The following is a 22,254-nucleotide window of genomic DNA, read 5'->3' on the forward strand; positions in this document are numbered from 1 at the left end:
AAGGCTTCACTATGAGATATCTCCTAACAGAAGACAGTGGATAAATAGCCTGTGACAACAGTGAAAGCTGCATCGTCAAAAATAGGACAAAAAGTTTAAATAAGAAAAACATTTATCTGTAAAAAGCTTTCAAAAATCCATGACTGGGCAACTGTGAAAGGAAAAACAGCATCACCAATTCAAAACCATTTCCTCAGGAAGATTCCCCCTTGCATAAAGGGTGCAGGAAGTACCAGCATAGAAACCTGGCTTAAAAGTACACAACAGTCAGGCTACTGGACACTTTCAGGAAAGAAGAATCTGCCTGTTATTTATACTGGATAAATGACTTTGGATTTTTCATATTTGGGTTAGGATTATGCAATGTAGTTAATTTAAAATCTTTGCAAACCATTGAGAATGTTGATAGGTTCAGCCTCCAATTCTTGGAGAAAATTTTCTATATCTATTCCATTACTTTCATCAATGAAGCAGCAGAAATACCTCTTGGATTAAACAAAAAATTTGTTAGAGCCTTACCAGTAGAAGAGTCCTTACTTCATTACTTTTGTTTTCATAGCTGGTTTTGCAATCAATGGGAATAAGTATTTCAAGAACTTGCCAAGTATCCTATCCAATATAATCACAAAGATTTGCACTATACACCTATTTTTTATTTAAATAGGTAGCAACTGATCTTAGTTTTTATTATTTAAATCCATGTTATAATTTAGTAGAGCTATTTTCTCCCTGTCTTAATTTTGCTGTCACTGACCTCAATTGTTTCTTTTGCATTTCTTTTTCAATATATGGGGTTTTTTGCCTTACAAGTTTGCAACTTAATTATGTTGGTCAGGCTACACCAACTGCACATTTGTTTAGTTCTTAAAAAGTAAGCTTGTTTGGGATGACTATAGCAACATGTTGATTATATTTTTTTAATATCGAAGATATATCAAAATATCTGAAAATAAGGTAGGATGCTGGCAGAGATACTGAATTTAGTCTTCTCTGGCAAAGGATGTTTTCTATTCTCCCTATAAAATCCCATAGGAATTTAAAGCTATCTATGGCACAATCCAACTTCTGAAACAAACTGCAGAAAACTGGAAGTTAATTTCATTTTTTATTAAACCTCATTCAAAAAAAAGACATATCAATTCGTTATGTAACATTTTGACAAAGCTGACACTCCTACAGAAACTAAACTGACTCTTAAAATTTAGCCAAGTGGGATAATTCTATCAGCACTTACATTCCTTAAATCTTTCCTTGTTAACCAGTTCCCTAGCCAGCAAGGGTAGTTTTACATTTTACAGAAATTAAAGAGGGAAGGGACTAGATCTCATCTCGCATCAAAGTACAGATAACTTTAGATATCACTAGAGCTAATTCTATTATAGCTTGCCTGCTATACTTATTTAACACGAATTAGGTACATAAGCACCATTAAAGAGAAATATTTCAGAAACAACACATCCTATTACAGAGATCCTAATATTGAAACCCAGCCTCCTTTGGGGCAAAAATGGGTATTTAACACCCCAGTAAGACTGCGCAATAACTTTAACAGAAAGTGAAGCAACTGTCACATCCCACTGAAACTGAAAGCTGGGGAACTAGGTAGGCAGGAAATGAATATTAAAGATGGACTTTGTACTAAGGCTACGAGGTTCTTTTGAAAGAGTCACAAGCACATTATTTCAAAAAATCTGGCACTTCACAGGAAAAAAACCAACACTTAGTACCATGCCAAAATATTAATTTAAAAGAGAGACTGCACCTACTAAATCAAATCCTCCCTTCTGCAGTGTGTTAGTGACCAGGAATTCCCAGACTGGACAAAAGCTGCTTTCCTTATGAGCATAGAGAGATAACATCACAAGTAAGCATAACTAATCCTCAGCTGATTAAAAATAAATTGAATACAAATCATTATTCTTCTCATCCACCCATCAGATTTAGGAATTCACAAACCAAGCCCTGCAAGGAGTCAGGAGAGAGAAACATGGCCTCATTTGAGGAGTATTTGTATGTAGATTTAGGAAGGTCCATGTGGGCATGTTATTGGGGAGGGAGGGGTTCAAGCACTGTGTTAAAAATAAAACAAAAAGCACATGGGCTTAGTCAGCCCTGAGGATATATGCAATTAGAATGGTAAACCCTGCATCAACAGAAGTGCAAGATGCTCTTTTCCTCAAAAGGTTTCTCCTGTGACCACAGATACTTCTCATCTGTGTTGGGTTTACATGGCAAGGTTTTGGTAGCAGGGGGGTGCAGGGGTGGCCTTTGTAAGTAGAGACCAGGGGCTGCCCCCATGTCAGGCACAGTTCCAGTCGGCTCCAAGACGGACCGACCACTGGCCAAAGCTGAGCCCATCAGCAAAGCTGGTGGCACCTCTATGATAAAGTATTTAAGAAAGGGTAAAAAACACTGTCCAGCAGCTGTGAGAGAGAGGAGTGAGAAAAAAAAAATGTGAGAGCGCTCTGCATACAACAAGGCCAGTGAAGAAGGGGGGGAGGAGGTGCTCCAGGCACCGGAGCAGAGATTCCCCTGCAGCCCGTGGAGGAGACCATGGTGACACAGGTTGTCCCCCTGCAGCCCACGGAGGACCACGTCAGAGCAGATATCCACCCTGCAGCCCCAGTGTGCTGGAGCAGCTGGATGTGCCCCAAAGGAAGCTGCAGCCATGGAGAGCCCACACTGGAGCAGGCTCCTGGCAGGAGCTGCAGCCCCTGGAGAGGAGTCGAAGCAGGCACAGGTTTTCTGGCAGGACCTGTGGCCCATGGGGGACCCATGCTGGAGCAGCCTGTTCCTGAAGGACTGCGTCCCATGAAAAGGACCCATGCTGGAGCAGTTCTTGAAGAATTGCAGCCCGTGGGAAGGACCCGCATTGGAGAAGTTTGTGAAGGACTGTATCCCATGGGAGGGATGCCATGCTGTAGCAGGTGAACGGTGTGAGGAGGAAGAAGCAGCAGAGATGAAGCGTTATGAACTGACTGCAACTCTTTCCCATCCTGCTGCAGCACTTGGGTTGGGAGGAGATAGAAGAGTCAGGAACGAAGGAGTGAAGTTGAGCCTGGGAGGATGTGGGGAGTGGAAGGCATTTTTAGTTTTGTATTTGTTTCTCACTATCCTACTCTATTTTTAATTGGCAATGAATTAGTTTTCCTCAAGTCAAGTCCGTTTTGCCTGTGACAGTAATTGGCAAGTGATCTCCCTGTCCTTATCTCGACCCATGAGCTTCTTCATCTTATTTCCTCCCCCTGCCCTGTTGAGGAGGGGAAGTGAGAGTGGCTGGGTGGGTGTCTGGCAGCCAGACAAGGTTAATCCACCACACCATCATAACCCAGGTCTCATGGTATGTTTATAGCAGGACGGCAGTTCTAATGATGAAGCACAGGGCTGAGCCAGTCTTGAATAAAGGCCTCTGTTATTCTCCAATTTATTGCACAATTACCACTGCCTGCATCTTGCAGTTCTCCCACATTCTTGAAGGCAAGGACTCATTTACAATGGAAAATGAAACAAGAAATAACATTTGTGTAAAGGATCCATCACATCCTCAGTTATATACTCTTATACAGTTATTCTACCTGTGAATAATGCATTACTTAGTGTGCATGGCTGCAAGCTAAGGTATACTATAAAAGGAGAACATTAGATATGATGCTTTACAGGAGTCGGACTGAGAATATCACCTAGATATATGAGATATCTATGAAGTAAATATGTTTTTAAGCAGATCAATTGTCATGGGGTTAGAATATTATTATAAACTAGAGGAACTTTCACCCAACGCCCAAATACTTCTGTTCCTGCGATTTGGTTTTATGAACTCAAACAATAACAACCAAATACAAACTCCCATTTAACTTGGCCCTGGCAGAAAAACCTTCAGAACAGTCTCAGTGCTGCACTGTAATTGCCACACAGGGGTACTAGAGATATCTATTATAGTCTGAGAAATTAGTCCCAGTAATCATTCACACTGCAGCAGTGCCAAGGAACTTTACTGAGCATACCTTCGTGCTTCATTTGACTCGGGAGTGCACTTTTGAACTGAACCTCAAACATCCCCACTTAGAGTGCTCTGATGTACACTGTGGCATCTCAGAGCATGTAAACTGACTCCCTTTCAGCTGAACGTAGCCTAGAAGTCCACTCCAGCTGCAACAAAAACCCAGGCTAGAGCTAATCTGAAGTTAAAAAAACCAACCTGAAATGCATATAGCAAAAACATCAAGGCCTGAGCAGCAGTTGTTTCACACTGCATATCCGTTCCTACTGGCCTGCAAATGCAGACTAGCCGCTATGCCCAGTGCTCCCACAGGACTCTCTCGCCCATTCTGTACCATGCCAACCAGCTACATACTCAGGAGTGCACAGGAGCCATCACCATGGCTCACACAGACCTTTCCAAATCTGTGCCAGGCATCTTCCTGATGCCCTGCAATGCCATGCTTTTGCATGCCACCCAGTAGCACCACACAGCCCACCCAGGGAAACCCACAGCTGCCACTGCACAGCTGCAGTGGAGTTCTACCGTGCTCATGGAGCTGGGCGCATTTATGGATACAGCAAGCCCTGCAGATGGTGAATGCCCAGCACCTTGCTGCAGTTAAAGGTGAGAGCCTAGAAGAGTTAAATGAGTTAGCCATTTTGCAGAGGAAAAGCTGCTCTGTGGTGGAATGACTGGCAAGCAGCTGGACCAGAGGGCGTTCCTGAGCAGCCAGCATGAAGGAGAAAAAAGCAACAGAAATATGAGCTTGCCAAGACAGAAAGAATCATATTCACATCCTGGGAACAGAGCAAAAGGTTCACTCTAAAACATACATTTAATTCAATAATTATTCAAAGTATCCTGTATTGAGCCACAGGCCATGGGATGACCAGTGTATCACAGAGAAGACACTGTTTTGTAGCATATTAAATATTGTACAAATGGTGCCAGTGTTCAGTCGTAACTTGACAAAGCCACGAACTGGCTTTTCAGCAATAATGGCTCCAAGTTATTTAGCTAGATTTGCTAACAAAAACACAGTCAAGACAAAATCCTACGAAATAATTTAGTCTCCTTCTTTATCAAGTTTATCCTTGCTGATTGCAACAAATCCTAATTATTTCAGCTAAGCCATTTTAATTGAAAGCACAATCCTAGCCTGCTGGGTTAGTAAAAGAAAAAATAAATCATATGTCTGTAAGAAATAATTTTTTTTAGGACAGCTGAGCAGTTTTGTTTTGGATATTTAGTATTTTTCTGCAGTGCATTAATAGTCATTTGTTTGCCTTAAAAGGACACCCCAAAAATAGAAGATGGGTCAGAAAGCCATGAACGCACCAATGTAAAAAGAGAGAAACTAGCAACTCAATCTTTCTATTGACAGAGGATGTTAAAACAGCAAAGACAACATAAAAACCCATTAAGTATGGTGTAACGGGAAAACTAACGGTGCCAAATAAAAGTTATGAGTTCAAACATATGTAACCAATACAGGAAATAAAAGCAAACCAATAAGATTATCAACAGCCAATATGGTTAGAGAAAATGAAACTGGTGCAGTTAAGGGAAATAAAGCATTTTAAAATACAGTGAGAACAAAAGGAATCTCAAGTCAGACACAGCTTATTGCTAAATGCAGATACTTATGAACTTTTTTTTTTTAAACAGACACATGTATCCTGCCTATCACACAGGCAATACAAAGATTACTGTCTGTAACAGAAAGAAGAACCCACTTAGACTATGCATTTTCAAATTGGCGCATCCAAAAGTTTTGCGTCTATGAATCTGTAAAGCACCACTTAGATGAACAGAGAAGCCTTCTAAACTCCTATGTTTAATAAATCCTATAAACTGAGGAATTTCACAAGTCTTGAAGGACTCCCTGGGTAGTTTCAAGATGTAAAAATGGCAAGATGGACACCCAGGGAGTTGCGGTCTGGATAACATGATATTACTCCCACAGAACAGTTACTGTGAGTCTCATAACAAAAAAGAATTAGAAGCTAAAATGCAATTAATGACAGTCAATATGGTTTCATAGTCTTTCTACGCCTTTCTAAGTCTTCTCAAACCAACCTGGTACAGCTGACAAGATTACTCACCTGGTAGATCAAGCTATTTTGACATATTATATTTTAATTTCTTCAAGCTGTTAGATTTAATTCCATATAATGCAACTTTTTTGGTTTGGGTTTTTTTTTTTTTTTTTTTCAACAAAGATACCAAGTAGTACTAAAAGGATACATAAAATAGATTAAAAATTGACTTAGTAGCAGGTCTTTAATTGAGTTGCTAATGGGAAAGCTTCAGTTAACATGAACATCACTGGTGGTTGTCCCAGAGATCAGTGCTCGATCAAGCACTGTTCAATATTGTTACGAGTGATATAAAATTTTTGCTGATAAAGTTTGCAGTTAACAAAGTTCAGTACAGTAATAAATGAAGACAGGTCACCGATACAAGACCATCTGAATTGCCCACTGAACAGTCACAATCCAACCAAATCTGTTTTAACACAGCCAAGCACCAGGTAATGGTGGCAGGATTACAGCGCACAGACACAGTAACTGGCTCAGCCTGATGTCAGGGTATGTCTGGAGCACCCTCCATAAAATGGAAAATAACCATTAAAAGCTGGGTAATGACAGCAGTTATGTATACAGCACTAATAAAATGTTGCTAGAAAACCACATTCATTCAAAAAATGAGTTACACAAAGGACAGGGGAACACAAGAATGAGTTCAAAGGACAGATAAAAATTACCCAGAAAAGTAAATTTCATGGTGAGGGGCAAAAAACCATAGGAGATATAAAAAGGATATGTGATTACGCTATGATAATTTCACAATGAAGTAAATATAATGGTGAGGAACTTTTCCTTCTGATGCAAATAAAATACAATTATTTAAATTTTAAGCTTGCAAAATTCAGCCTTGAAGTTAAATCTTAATTTGCTAGTGTAGAAGGTGAACAGTGGCATGGATAAATGAGAAATGCAGTGGAGGAAACTATATCAGTTCAGGTCTTTGAGGCAGTCAGTTCATTTGAATTCATCTTCGCACATGTATGTAAATGAAGCAAACTGGTGTTTGAGTTGGGGAATCCTGAACACAGACTGTGAATGTAACAGAAGACACCAAATGCCAGAAGAGAGAGGATGGACAGCAGACAAGTGTCTGCACTACAGTTTTATAAACTCCTGCTCATTTTGTAAGATCTTGCACCTACTGATTCGCAGTAACATCTCACTAGCACTCACTATTACTGACATGTAACAAAGATTTCGTGAGCTTTATGTTGCTCTAAAAAGGGTAATCACAGTTGAGAGAAATAAGCACATAACATCTGATCCCTAAAAAAAAAAAACAACTTTGAGCAATTAACTTACCATACACATGAATTGCTGCAGAAATGCTGCCACCCAGCTGTAGAAAAGCATAGGAAGAGCCTCAGCTCCCAACACAACTCAGCTAAGTGGAAAGTGCCATTCCCTGCTTGCTGGAGCACTTTCCTTTTCCCTGCCCCATTTTGGTTTCTAGATATGGGCTACTCTGTTGTGTTCTCCATCTTACCTCCTTGTGCTTCAGTGGATACTGAAAGAAATACTGTGAAGCCTAATTTGGAGGCAAAGATCACACACAGCTGTGAACAGATTACCAGGTCTTGTAACATATGGCAAGATCTGTACCCCAACAGAAGGAGTGACCAAACCCAGGCTTTCCTGCTGTGTTGTATCATCAGATAGTACCAGGTTACATCCCTGGTTAGAAGGAAGATCTCCACATCCAGCGTTAACTCTGGCCCTACTGAGGCCATTCTCCAAGGCAGTGAGGAACAATGGTAGTTATCTTGTGAGCATGTTAATTCATCCTTAGATTCTCTCCCAGTGAACGTGCTTGTGGTTGTTGTAACATCTGTGTGATCATTCAGACAACTCAGATGAACTGTAGTGGAGCAGCACCCAGGTCCAGCACCTGCACAAAACCAAAGGAGCATGAAGAAGACATACATTTCTTCACCAAGCTCATTTCCTAATTTTCCTCCAGGGTGACAAAGTACAGTAGATGATGCATCACTCAGCTACACAACAAATTCTGCCTAAGGAATCAAGGTTTAAGATTTGCCACTAGGTTAAAATAGTTAAATGCCTCTCTTTTGGAAGTTTTTTAAAACAAATCCAAATTTTTTTTGGAAGTTGGTAATTAGATAAGCTTACCATTACATTTTTCAATGTTTGATAATGAGTTTTCTCTCATATCACCATGAACTGGAACTTTCTAAGTTGGATGGCAGCTGCCTTCTCTTTTTGAGGCATTTAGCAGACTTTTTCACTAACTAACATTCACTGACTTTTCAATTATTTGAGCCTTTGCTAAGAATAGCAGTAAAGATTTATAAAACGTTGGGTTAAAATCAATTCCGCCAAAAAAGGTGAGCATATGTATTTACTTACAATACACAAACTATGTAATCTTACAGACTCTGAAAACTTCTGAACACACTTAAAATGTACATATGATGTACTTCCTGATTGTTTATTATATGCAGTAAAACACCCTTTTTATCCAGCCACTATATTAAAAAATAATTTTTAAAAGCCAATGTAATTTGCATGGTGGCAATGTACCTCATTTGAGAGAGATGAAAAGGTCCTTTTTAATGGGCAAAAAAAAATGAAAGTTCAGACCCAAGCTTCAAATCTGTAATGATATCTAGCAGACAGTAAAAACAATTTCATTAGCATTACTTAAAAACCTCTATTGAGGAGGCAATTTCCAGATGAAATGAATAACTCAGAGATGACTGTGAATGCCCAAGTAGTGATTGGAGAGTCAGATGTTTTACTTCCATGTCATTTCTAGATAATTTAGAGAACAACAAATAAAAAAGTCTCCATCCAAAACATTTAAATACTAAATCTGAATTATTGTATTCAAACCTGGCATTTAAGACTAGGAAGATTTTTTTTGTACTCTTGACTCATTTAAAATACAGATCAGAAGTCAACAAATGAACAGTGAACCCAGAATTTTAAGTTACTTCACATTGCCGAGTAAATCCATAAGATGCAATTATCAGATCTTCCACAAATCCAGTGCTGAAAGTAGACAATAACAAGTAGCTCCTGAGCCAAGGAAAACCAGTATAATGTTAATGCAAATATATGGAAAAGCTAGAGTAATCATTTCAAGATTAACAATCACTTTTCACTTCCAATATACAATGCATAAATCATTTTTAAAAAGAAAAGACACAATAACGTAGGTTTGCAATTTAAAAAAAAAAAACTGGAAAGGCACAGTGGAAACGTATATGATCTTTAAGAAGAAAGGCTTATTTTTTGCCTTAGCTGTTCAGTTAAAATCCCAGAACTGCAAAAGGCACCAGAGCCATTATCACCAACAGCGGCTCACAATTGCAGTGAAAATCATCGTCACAGCTTGATAATATGCGTGCGTACACATACACACACAAACACTTGAGTTATGTCCTGTCCTATTTTCAGTAGAAGACAATGCACACATACAAGGGAAAAGGCTACATACAAATGCTGAAGGGAGAGCAACTGCATCCATCATGTAAGCGGAGCTCAAAATCCTACGAGGCTCAGCACTGGGACCAGATCATCTCTGCACAACTCCAAAGATGAAGGCAGAGGAAAGTACAGAAGTTCTAAAATCTCATGCTAATGGATCTGAACAGTGGGTCCACCTACAGGTACAATGATGATTTGGGAAAAATGATAGGGGCACTAGTCCAGCCACAGTAATGTACTACATTTTAGGAGAAATTAAGAAATGGAAGAAATTAAGATAACAGAAGAGGGATTAAAAACAACCTTTGTACAGATCCCCCACAAGAGCTTTTCTGGAACAGTGTACACCAATCTGTTCAGTCTAGCAAAAGCCTGCCATGTAAACCCAATGCACTTCCCTCTCTAAATTTATTAGGAGATAAGCACAAGGAAAGGAAATGTAGTGGTTAAGCAGTGTTCTGCTAACGAACAGCACAGAAGACAACTATGCAAACACAAACTAACCAGATTTAGCCTAAAAGTTGCAGAGTTCCCCAGACACCTGCAGTGGAGGTGCCAGAGGACCAAAGAGCTTCATGGTAGCAACACACACATTCTACAAAGCAGCTTGGCAGCACAGCTGCTAACTACTGCAGAAGCTTTAACTAAGTAATCCAAGAGATCTCATCTAGTCTAGTGCTCCTGCAACACTTGAGCCTAATTTAATAAGAAATAACCTATTAGTGCACAAGTGCTTCCTCCTCTTTGGGCTCCTCAATAGACTGCAGGCACCTAGTGGAAAGCACTGCAGATTCATCACACCCAGCCTGCTCTGAGAGTCCGCTCCCACACAGGCAATTACAACTACAATCAGAGGACCAGCAACATGTGGTAGTTCCTTCCTCACCATCCACAAAGCCCTTGAAAAATTCTTCACTAGCACAGAAAAATGTGCTATTACCAATAAAAAAAAAGTAGAGGGGGTTGTATAAACCAGCAGTTTAATATCTTACTACTTTATTCTAAAAGAAAGCAAGCAGAATAAATGCAGTTCCAGGATTCATTAACACAGTAATTCAAAGGGGTCAGGTTTCAGCTACAGTTCCCTCCATGCCGTGCCTATCTCAGGAAATTCTTATTTCGCACGCTCACTGCAATTGTATAGTGTATATAATGAAGCTATGCTCCCTTCTGCTAGAAGGGTTCTAATTGCAATGCTCATTAACTGGTAACCAATTAAATAAGTTTCATAGCTTCCTACTAAGTGGAAACGATTAGCAATAGGATAATAGGCTAATGTCACTCAGGAACATAAAGGGCTACAAATCTAAGTGGAGATGATTACTCACTGTAACACAGGATTATTAGAGCTGTTAGTGCATCTACTCGATTGCTACCTTTCACAGGAGAGTTTAGGCACATGGCTGTATCCAGACAGACAGGATCACAGAAGCACAGAATGGCTGAGGCACCTCCAGACCCTCTGCACAGAGCACAGTCAACCAGAGCAGATGGCTCATGACTTTGTCCAGGCGGCTTTTGAATATTTCCAAGGATGAAGACTCTACAGCCTCTTTGGCAACCAGCTCCAGTGTTCAATTACCCTCACAGGAAAAAAAAAAAAAAAAAAAGAAAAAATCTTATGCCTAAACATAATTTCCTGTATTTCAATTTGTGCTTATTGCCTCTTGTCCTTTCACTGGGCACCACTGAGAAGAGTCTGCCTCCATCATCTTTACTTCCCCCCTCATCAGGCATTCATTATACACATGGATAAGATCCCTCTGAGCCTTCTCTTTTCCAGGCTGAACAGTCCCAGCTCTCTCAGCCTCTCCCTGTATGTCAGATGCTTCAATCCCTTCATCATCTTCATGGCCTTTCACTGGACTCGCTCCACTATGTCCATGTCTCCCTTGTACTGGGGAGTCCAGTCTTGGACATGATGCTCCAGATGCAGCCTCACCAAGGCTGAGTAAAGGGGAAGGGTCACCTCCCTTGGTCTGCTGGCAACGCTCTTCCCAATGCAGCCCAGGAGGCTGTTGGCCTTCTTTCCCACAAAGGCACATTGCTTGCTCATAGTCAACTTGATGTCCACCAGGAACCCTGGGTCTTTTATCTGCAAAGCTGCTTTCCAGCTTGTTGTGGTTTAACCCCAGCTAGCAGCTAAGCACCACGCAGTCGCTCCCTCGCTCCCCACCCCTGCTCCCAGTGAGATGGGAAGGAGAATCGGGAAAGAAGGTAAAATTCGTGGGTTGAGATAAGAACAGTTTAATAACTAAAGCAAACTATAATACTAACAATAATAATAATGAAATATAATAATAATAGTAATGAAAAGGAATATAACAAAAAAGAAGGGGGGGAGAGAAAAAAAACAGTGATGCACAATGCAATTGCTCACCACCCACTGACCAATGCCCGAGCAGCAATCCGCCCCTCCCAGCCAACTCCCCCCCAGTTTATATACTGGGCATGACATTCTATGGTATGGAATATCCTTTTGGCTAGTTCGGGTCAGCTGTCCTGGCTGTGCTCCCTCCCAGCTTCTTGTACACCTGCTTGCTGGCAGAGCATGGGAAATTGAAAAAATCCTTAACTTAAGATAAGCACTACTTAGCAACAACTAAAAGATCAGCATGTTATCAACATTATTCTCACACTAAATCCAAGACACAGCACTGTACCAGCTACTAAGAAGAAAATTAACTTTATCCCAGCCAAAAGCAGGACACAGCTGGTACTGGTACGTGGGGTTATTCTTGCTCAGCGGCAAGACTTTGCATTTCCCTTTGTTGAATTTCATAAGATTCCTGTCAGCCCATTTCTCCAGCCTGTCCCAGTCCCTCTGAATGGCAGCGCAACCATCTGGTGTACCAGCCACTTCTCTCAATTTTGTATCCTTTGCAAACTTGCTGAGGGTGCACTCTGTCATATTATCCAGGTCATTAATGAAGATACTAAACTCTACTGGCCCCATTATTGACCCTTGGGGTACACCACTAGTAAATGGCCTCCAGCTGGACTTTCTGCTGCTCATCACAACTCTTTCAGACCAGCAGTTCAGCCTGCATTGCAAACCGCTTTGTTTACTTTTTGAAAGGCACTAAGTTTTCAGCAAGGCAGATGACATGAGTTTCACCTTCTTGTACACTAGCCTCACAAATGCTGACTCAAGGCAGCACTACTAACTACAGTTCTGTTGACAGTTCAATTGCTTCCCAGCAGTTAAGAAGCAACCCATAAGCATCAGACACAGCTTTAAGCTGTTCTTGCATAAGAACCTGCATTATCTATTTCACCAGAACTCCAGGTATTTATGACTGGTGACAGCTTCTGTCCCATTAACATAATTATCCAGACACAGCAGTTCAGTGCAGAATCAGTGGGATGTTAATGACAGGTAACGACACTCTTGCACAGCATGTAAGAGATGGTTTCAGCCCCCCAGAATCTGTGCGATTCCTCTGCACTCAACAGCGCTCCAAGGAACAGTGAGAAATCCCACAGCAGCTTCATACAAAGAGACAGGAAGGAGCACATCCAGAGGCGATGCAGTCTCTGTGGATGTGTCTGTGGAATTTCATTGTTTCATCTTATACAGTACTTTCCCTGACTGAAAACCACAGGATTTCTCTTCCAGGGAAGACTTTTTCTGCTACTAGGCAAAACTGATTAGGACTTACCTGCCTAGTTAGGAGCTCAGAATTATGCAGTCCCTTTTGGGAAACTTAAATTGTATTAATACAGCATCAGGTTTTCTTATGACAAGCATTGCTTTGATAGCAAAGTGGAATGAAGTAGGGTTAAAAACATACAGATAGAAAACGAGCATTTTAGTTAAAGAAAAATGCAATGACAAAACCCAGGAAAGTTTGCCTATTTTTCTACTATTCTTACAATTCAGGAGATAAGCCACAGCTCCATCACATTTCACACTCATTGCTTTGGGCAGTCAGCAGCTTATGTACTCAATTAAGGAACTGTCAGGAGCACAACTGAATGATCCCCACAGAAGCACGAAGAACTGAACATGCATCAGGGCACACCCCGGCCGAGATGTCGCACAGTTCATTATCCACAGGCAAAATTGTCTGGGGCACACCAGGAATTTTGCATGATTTTCAGTAAGCTCTCACAAGCCATGTCACAGGCTACACGTTTTAAGCAATGTTTCCATAAAAGATGCGCTTTTTCCCAGTTGCAGGACTATGTTTGAACCATAAAATCCCATAACAGAAATATCTTTAATAATCTAAGTACTAAATACATGTATTCTAACCATGGGGTACTGCTCAACCACTTTGCCCACACAAAACGCAAGTCACTTAACAGAGTAGTCCAATATGCGCCTATAGCATCAAATTTCTATGTATGTGAAGCAGAAGGAGGTAGCCATAGAAGAGAAGGTATTGCAAAAAGCACAAATACAAGAACGTTTCAGAGAATAACCAAAAAGTTTGTTGATTTCTCTAACCAAAGCTATGTTGCAATCCGATCCATTTTCTGAACTTGTTTTCATCACAACTGAACCTATTTAGCCAAAGGAAATAAAGGTCAAATGACATATGGTCCCACATGGCACAATCCAGATGAGCTAAAAGGCAAGTTCTTTTTCACAATTCTGTTTACAAATGACATTTTTCACTTGATTTGTTGATCCCATTTCCTTTGACACATGCAATGGTTTTAACTACTACCAGCTATGTTGAAATAGAATTTCAGCTGTGTTCCCATGAAGCTAGAGGACTAAATAGAGATCTGCAATATATGCAAGCTTAGAGTTAAGAGAGAACTGCTGTTTTTAGGAGCCCTTAGTAGTACAGTATCTTAAGCTATTTAAGCAATAACCACCCTCCAGTACACTGATCAGAAAGCACCACATTATGCTGCTACTGAAGCTGTTTTACTAAATCAAAAGATATCCAAGAAGAGTTGGAAAAAGAACCATCTGCTGCCCAAGGCGGGTATATCATTGCTAGGAGCTATGACAGAGGGCCGTATCACAGCAGGATCTTCTACAGCACATACCTGGCAGCTCAAAGCATTAGGATCTATTCAACCAAATGAATCCAGCCCTTTGTGCAATGGCTTAAAGCTTCTAAAACAGCTTACCTCATACAAACCCCATGAAAATGTTCTTTCCACTTACATTTGAGCAGCTAACTCCCCTATTATACTTAGTCTGTCACAACTTTCAGGCTAATAATCACAATTCTTTCGTTGATAGGTTTTTCAGGTTTTCATTTACATGAGTAGCAACAAGCCAAAAGAATCCATCAATTTCTACCTACTGTTCTGTTCACAAATTCTGTAATTGTGGTGCATAATTTTTATTCCTTGTTATTTCACTAATTGTTTCTACCAGATATGTATGAAGTTATTTTGCACAACAGCTGGAGAATTATAATGTTAGACTCCCACTGCTGATTACTAATTATTTTGTGCTATTCTCAGTGAAAAAGCTAGGGTTGTTAGAATGCACAAAAATACACTGTAGCTTTCAAACCGTGATTTCTTTAGCACAAAATTCAATATGAACACACTTCTATTAGAAAAATGTTAGCCACATTTGAAAACAAAAATTGGATGAAGAAAAAAATGAAAGCTCATGTCCTTGGCATTATACACAAATCCTGGCAAAACATTTTGAAGTGTTCTTAACACAAGTGGTGTAACCTGCCAAGAGAGGAGTAAGCCCAAATAGTTTCATGAGTGAAACAACATTCCTGTTACATGAAGTATCTTTACTGATACTGCCATATTATGAGAAGCAAAAGCCACAAACAGTAAATATATCTCTTTTTATTCAATGGCATAGAAAAGACCTCACTACTGGGCAGCTTGCCAGATCCTGGGAGCTTGGGGCCCTTTGGAAGTACCTGAAAAAACCTGCTGTGAGAAAAAAAAGCAACAATCCTTCAGGGAGAAGCAGCACACTGTTGTATGGGATAAGCACAGATATTATACATCAAGAAATTATTTTGTGTGGATGAACCTGAAATTTTAATTTAACAAATTTTATTTATCAATATATTATCCTTATTCCCTCTGTGTTCGCTTGAACAGGTTTCATGATGGTGGTCTGACTGTGAAATGGGGGAGGTGTATGAATATACGTATGTTTATTCAATTTATTCTTTTTTTTTTTTTAAACAGCAGCAGCTTCTAGCCTTGAAGACAAGACTGATCATTGTAATCAGAGAACCTGCATGTTTGCAGACAGCAAAAACATTTCACTAGTAAAGTAGGATCTGCAGTCTTTAAATATTTAAATGCAGTTTTAATGCAATTAATGGCTAAGATGCAATTGAGCTATAAAACCCAGAAATTTCATGTCACATGCCCTTGAAGGACAGGTACGACTTCATGTCATCACTAATTGAGTAGAATTAAGTCATTGAATCAAAAATAAGCCCGTAAGCAGATTTAAAACATGACAAAGTCCTTCAATAACAAATAAATAATTCAGCTCCTAAAATCAGCATGGCTAAAAGTAGCTGAAAGATGTTCTCCTCTAAGATCATGCAGCATATTCAGCATAGCCATGTTCTTGGTATCCACTCTGTGCAAAGTCACTGCTTGGACCATACGAATGCTTTTTAGCTTTTTATATTGGTTATATCTCTTCCCATTGTAAGACTCCCTCTTTTTAATTAGGAACCTAAGCTAACCAAAGTCTTTGTATTTGTCTTTTTGTCATAGAGTAACTGGGAAGTGTATTAAGCACTGGCACCTCCTAGCCAACTTCTGCTGAATAATCATGGTCCTGTGTTGCGTACCTCAGCAATCTTCCAATAATCCTCCCTTCCTGTCAGCGTTGCAGGTGTCAGTACAGCTACAGACTAAACTGAACTCAAGCACAGCAAGTTACTTTAGGATGACGCTGCTTCTCCACTTAAGACCATGGGATCAGGCCAAATGTTTTTTGTCATTAGCAAGAAGGAGCCTGTATAAGGTTCGCTAGCTTGTAGATCAATACTTTCCTTTCACTTTTAAATTACTTCCTGCTTGATGTCTTCAACCACCTCTGCCCCTGCTCGATTTTTGTTACATAAGGAAATTCAGAGATCTGGGCTAGGAGTGAGAATCTTTGTCTTCTGAAGAATGAGTTAGACAGCAGCAAACATAGCCAAAAGGTGATTGCTGTGGAGCCAACCAGGAAATCCACAATGAAGGAGACTCCCTGTCAGTGCTTATTTGTCTAAAAGCCTTGCACAGATGTGTGGGTAGGGAGCACCCAAAACCACTGTTAAGGAGGCGTAGTTTCCTCATCCTGGCTGACAAAAGCTAAAATATTCAACATTTCAGCTCTCCCTGCAGAAAGCCATGTCCTTGGAGAGCACAACTATGTGGTCAGAAGCTACTGGAGCTTTCACCCTTAACACACTGCTCTGAGAAAACATTATTAGCCATAGCCAATTCAGAATTAGCCATTTCCAATCCAGAGCTGTTGGCACTTGGACCATTTCCCTTTGCCTCCGTGCACATTGAACCAATTTCTAACCAGCATACATGAAGCCTGCGAGTACCTCTTCCCTTGGACTCCTGGCCTTCCTTTGCTGCATGCACTAGGGCCAATGATTTTCTTGTGATCATTTCAACATCCAACCATAAAATTTTGGGGGCAATCTCTCACTCATAGGCCAACTTCAACATCACAGCCCCTGAACAGTCAGTGACAGCATGGTTGTCCCCAGGCTGCAGTAAGCACACTTGGCCAAGTCACCACGTTCCCCTTCGCCCTCACAGCCCACATGGTGCTGGTGTCAGATGCTCAGAGAGCACGTGTGAGCCCGGGGAGCATATCAGAATCTGTATCTCTTCTGCCAAAACTTCGGAAAGGGCCATCACACAACAAGCCTTATTGGCTCCAAAGCAACTCTTCAGCTGGTTCCAGCTGTGCCTAATGAGGGAGGAATAATGAGGCTCCAAGTAGTGTTATTCTGTGTTGGTATTTCAAAAAATACTGGGAATGAGAAAGATATTAGCATCTCCCACAGTTGCTGTGGCCAGATGTGGTTGACAATCTTTTACTGCCTCTTTTAATAGTAACTGAAGCATTTGCAAGGCACTTAAATCTTCACATTTTTCTCCCAGACTCCAGCTGAAGAGTTTAGTTCAGCTCTGATCCAAAGATCAAGAAATAAGAGAGAGCATTTTAGCTTACGGATCCCCAACAGATACCGGCTGTCACAGTAAAGAGCTGCAGAATTTCCCAGACCCTGAGAATCAGCCCCTGCTATTGCAGGCACCATATTATACCCTCTTTTTCATGACCTATCCAAATACCATCTCAAAAGCAGTTAAAATGTGTCCCCCCATTGCCTTTAGTATAAGTCTTTTCCAGACCTTCTTGGGCTAATCTATTTTTAGGCTGACTATTAGGGGAAGAAGGTTTAATCATGCCTTATTTATTTGTACCCACCTGTACTTGTGGAAATGTTGTCTTCTAATTTGACTTTTTTCCTCTCTCTGGTGCTTAACTCCTTGATGTACTAAAGAAGGCAACTATGTTCCTCACCTTTCTTTTTGCTAAGTTTTACAGGCCAAGCTTTTACTTGGCTAAGTTTTACAGGACTGCAGCTGCTTACTTGCATAGCCACTTCATGCTAAGTAAAGAAACCTTGTTCTTGATAAATGCACCCAGACCTCACTATCCTGTTCAGCACATCACTTGAGGAATTTCCATAGGTTTAAGGGGCAGTTAAGTAGCCTGTGCTCTCTACTTTTGAAATGTCTCCCTCAGGCACATATCACACTAAATAATAATGGAGGTACGCACGTGGCTAGTGCAAAGCACATGCTCAAGTGCTTTGGGGAATAAGAGCTTTAATCAATATGCCCCTAGTTCTACAACAGGTTTCAAGTAAGCAAAAGATCTGCCCGTGAAGCTCTCGCAGCCAACGTGGCAGGTCACAGCCAACATGATTGCTGCTATTAACTTAAGCACTGAGTAAGTGTGTTCACAACCATGTTTTAATTACAAATGAAAATTGACACCAGCTCTGTCCTTGACTACAGCCTAATATGTTTGGTGAATGTTTAACTAGCGAGTTTGCCAGCTGCAATGTTGTTCCACCATATTTGCTGTTATAGTGAGTCAGAATGCTATATTCATACCTAACTACATGAAATGATGTGGGAATCTATTTCTGAGCCTAGCATTGGTTTAAACAAGAGTAAAAAAATGTGCCAAGTGATTTTTGCATCTCAACAAAACTGTTCAACTATTGAGTATTTCTCTCAAAAAAGTTCATGTTCTGAAAACAGACTACATAGGGGTTTTAATAGTCAGGTATACAAGTATCCAGGTAGAATGCAGGGTGCATTTACTGTGCTAGGAGTTTCTTCACTGACATCAGTAAGGGCAAGATTTCCACTTTTACAGTGAACTTGCACACATTCCTGGACAACAAAAACCATTAGTGTGAACTGTAGGAAAATATACTACTGAGAATTCACTGTGAGAAATGAAAAAAAATTCTTATACTTCATAATGATAGGAAAGTAGCAACATTGATCTGATGGACACAGGTAAGAAAGTCTCTTAAGTCTTCTCAATCATATATCAAGTGGCTTCTGTCTGAAGTTTTGACTATCCTACTGTTTTTATAAGAGACCTGAAAAGCCTTCCAAACAAATTCCTCTCTCCTCTGTAGTTTTAGGATGAAATTCTAGGCCGAAAGTAGTAAAATTTTCCCTTGCAGGGACAAAATACTTACCCAAGGCTTTGTTCAGCCTTTGTTCAATCACATATTCAGGTTACCTAAGGAATTAAACACCCTATAAAGCAATTAAATGTAACTGAAAGGAAAAACCACTCTTGCGCACATCAGCCAACAGAAGTTCTGTTGCTTGGAATTATAAGTAGTGGGATTATTAAAAAACCCACATTGTTATTCATTACACTGAGTTTGAACATCCATATGGACCTCCTCTCTAAGTTCTGTAAAAGACAGTTTGTGCAGATTATAGGATTTGCATTTCATATTCAGTGATAAATCAGATTCTCGTTTGGTGATATGGGAGGTTTTGGTTGTGACCTAGCCATGTTACCCAGTTCACTATACATTGTGATATCATCTTTTTAAAAATGCAAGTTTTAAAATACAGTTTGAGAAGCATTAGTCATGAAGCTTTTAAGTAGAAGATGTATGACCAAAGGAGAGCTGCAGATTCACCACATGTTTCAGGATCGGAAAGAGCCAACCTGAATAGCCAACACTGCTAAGAGGAGCTATGTTTGGCTTCACCTGAACAATTAACCTCAAAGTGGCACCGAAAGTCAAGAGCAAGGAGTCAAGGAGACAGGCAGAGGAAGAAAATTTAGAATGAACCTGAAAAATTGCGGGGGCATGTTTTAAAAAGAAAAGGAAAAAAGGAAGATGAACAGGGACACTAACTGGGCCTAGCAGAAGTACTACAAGAAAGAAGAAACTGGGAAGTGACATTGCGAGATTTCCTATCTGTGCAGAGCCAGTTCTTTTCTACCATTCTCACAAATATGGATGCACGTTGATTACTGGCACCTTAACATGCTTCAAGTTGCAAGCTCAGTGCACACATAAGCTGAGCTGACACATCCACTAGCAGCTGGCCCACTGGATCAGAGCATTTTCCCTAGAGATTGATGTGGGTCTTTTGTATTTTTCTTTTAATTTCCTGATTGGGCTCTGTATTTTTTTTTCCTCTTGCTTGTGTGATTTACAAGCTTTGCATGAAAAATTGTAAAAGAATTCATCTTTCAGGTGATATGCAGTACAAAAAGTTTCATATAGAGAATTGGATCCCCAAAGAGAAAAGTGTTCCAAGCTGTAATTGGCAAAACTGCTGATTATACAAGATAGATATATTACCTCTTGTGAGATGTCTTCTGTTGAAACATACATTAGCCTTAGCTACAGAAAGAGAACATTTGTTTGTCTCCACTGAATCTACCTGGAACGATGCCCAAACCACAAGTTTTCCCCTAACTTCCCACTGAAGCCATAGATTAGCTAACTGCTTTCCTCTCTGGCCTTAGCCATTTTTTTCAGATCCCATTTAATGTGTGTTAGAAATTGCACACTTTTGAACACAGACTAATCAACAGAAAGCTGTCATCACCATGTAGATGAAGACACACCTGGACTGACTGAACTTTCTTACTTTTCCCCCACATGGTGTGCAACAGCAAGGTGCCTAAACAGGCTCCTGGACACGGCACTGCATCTTTCACACCAAGAAGGCACGTGCCTACCAGGATAACCCAATGCAGTTATTACAAGGACTACACTCTGACTTGACTAATGTTCCTTAGGAGGCTATTCCGTTCCTCACTCCACTCTGGGTTCCCCATGTGTGTAGAGGGGCTTAGGGACCCTCAAAGAAGCTGGCAGAGAATCTGCCCTGCTCTGTAATATAGCAATGCAGAGGGGCAAGGGACCAGCCAGAGGTCCAACTCCTAGCCCACTCCAGCAGCCGAGAGGACAGACAGAGCAGTAAGGAGATGTCACAAGGACTGGCTACAGACTGATTCTGGTGGGCAATGGAGACTACCCCAGGGTGACATAAGGGCATTTATGCCTTAAAGGACAGCAGAGGTTTTTGCTGTGCATTGGGGTTTAGTTATTTTTTTCCTTTTGTGTTTGGAAGAAGGATTTTTATAACCTGGTTATAGAACTTGCTGCCTTAGATTAGCAGGAGAGAAAGACACTGTGCACCAAATAAAGTAACTGAAAGAAGATCTCAGTTCAAAGAAGTTTCCGAAGAAGTTTCTGGTTCTTTTTCAGGACCAAGGCTTTGCTCGAACTTTGTAGTTTTTCATAATCCTGTTCACCTTTCTCAGCCCTCTGCAAAGACTGTGAGAATTATTTGTTTACAGACACTTCTTATAGAAACAGGTGTCTGCTCAGTTTTTCTAGGTACGGAACCAAGCAGACATATACAGCAAGAAGCCACTGCTTCTCACAGAGACAAGACCCTCCGAGGCACAAAGTTTCTGCTGAGTTCACATCCAGATGGAGCTGTAAGCCAGGAGGAGGATATTGCTTAATAGTTGATAGCTGGTATTTTACCTTGTAGGAAGCAGAGCTTGTTCAATAGTGCCTGCAGGGATTCACAGGGGAGCAGCTCTAGCCTACAGTCTTAACTATATCCGTACAGCACGATGTGGCATACCAGATCTCAGGTGTCCTGGTACACTCCAGGCACCTGAAGCATTGCTTACAGGTTAGAGCGAAGCAGTCAGAAGAAGCAGAGCATAGGCTAATTGCTTATAGAGGTTGCTAGACAGACAGGCCACGACAACTGCCCTTGCTTTGACCTCCTCCTACAGCCACCCTTGACTCCAGCTTTTGCATTAAATAGAATTTATACAAGTGAAAAAGCTAGAATAAGCAAGTGTAAGAATGGCCATCTCCCCTGCACTCTCCAGGAAGTGCCATTTCCCTACTGTATCATGTGAGCAGCTACTCACTCAGCCATTCCCTCAAGAATCTACACACTTGTGGCATGACAACATGCTATGCTACACACTATGCTATATTATACTCCACTATCACCAGCTTCTAGACACTCACTTCAGAAGCTCCATCTTTTGCATGTGACAATGACGTGGAAAAAGTTTTCATTACCAAGAACTTATTTAGAGAAAAAAGATTAATAGGACAGAATTTGTTTATCCTGAGGGGTATCTTTAACCTCTGGAAGACACCTCATAGTAACAGCAAACTCAAATACAAATAAAATGCACACTTGAAATCCCTCCTTATC

General features: G+C 40.6%; 1 long non-coding RNA gene across 1 annotated transcript in view; it reads right to left on the reverse strand.

Annotated features, from left to right (window-relative positions):
* Positions 1-6,165: 6,165 nt before the first annotated feature.
* Positions 6,166-22,254, reverse strand: part of LOC127019737 (uncharacterized) — a 31,056-nt gene continuing 14,967 nt past the window's right edge. Inside the window, exon 3 of the long non-coding RNA XR_007766970.1 lies at positions 6,166-7,960. This is a non-coding gene — a long non-coding RNA (uncharacterized LOC127019737). The remainder of the gene's footprint in view (positions 7,961-22,254) is intronic.

The sequence above is a fragment of the Gymnogyps californianus genome, chromosome 9 (assembly GCF_018139145.2).
Source record: "Gymnogyps californianus isolate 813 chromosome 9, ASM1813914v2, whole genome shotgun sequence".
Taxonomy (NCBI): domain Eukaryota; kingdom Metazoa; phylum Chordata; class Aves; order Accipitriformes; family Cathartidae; genus Gymnogyps; species Gymnogyps californianus.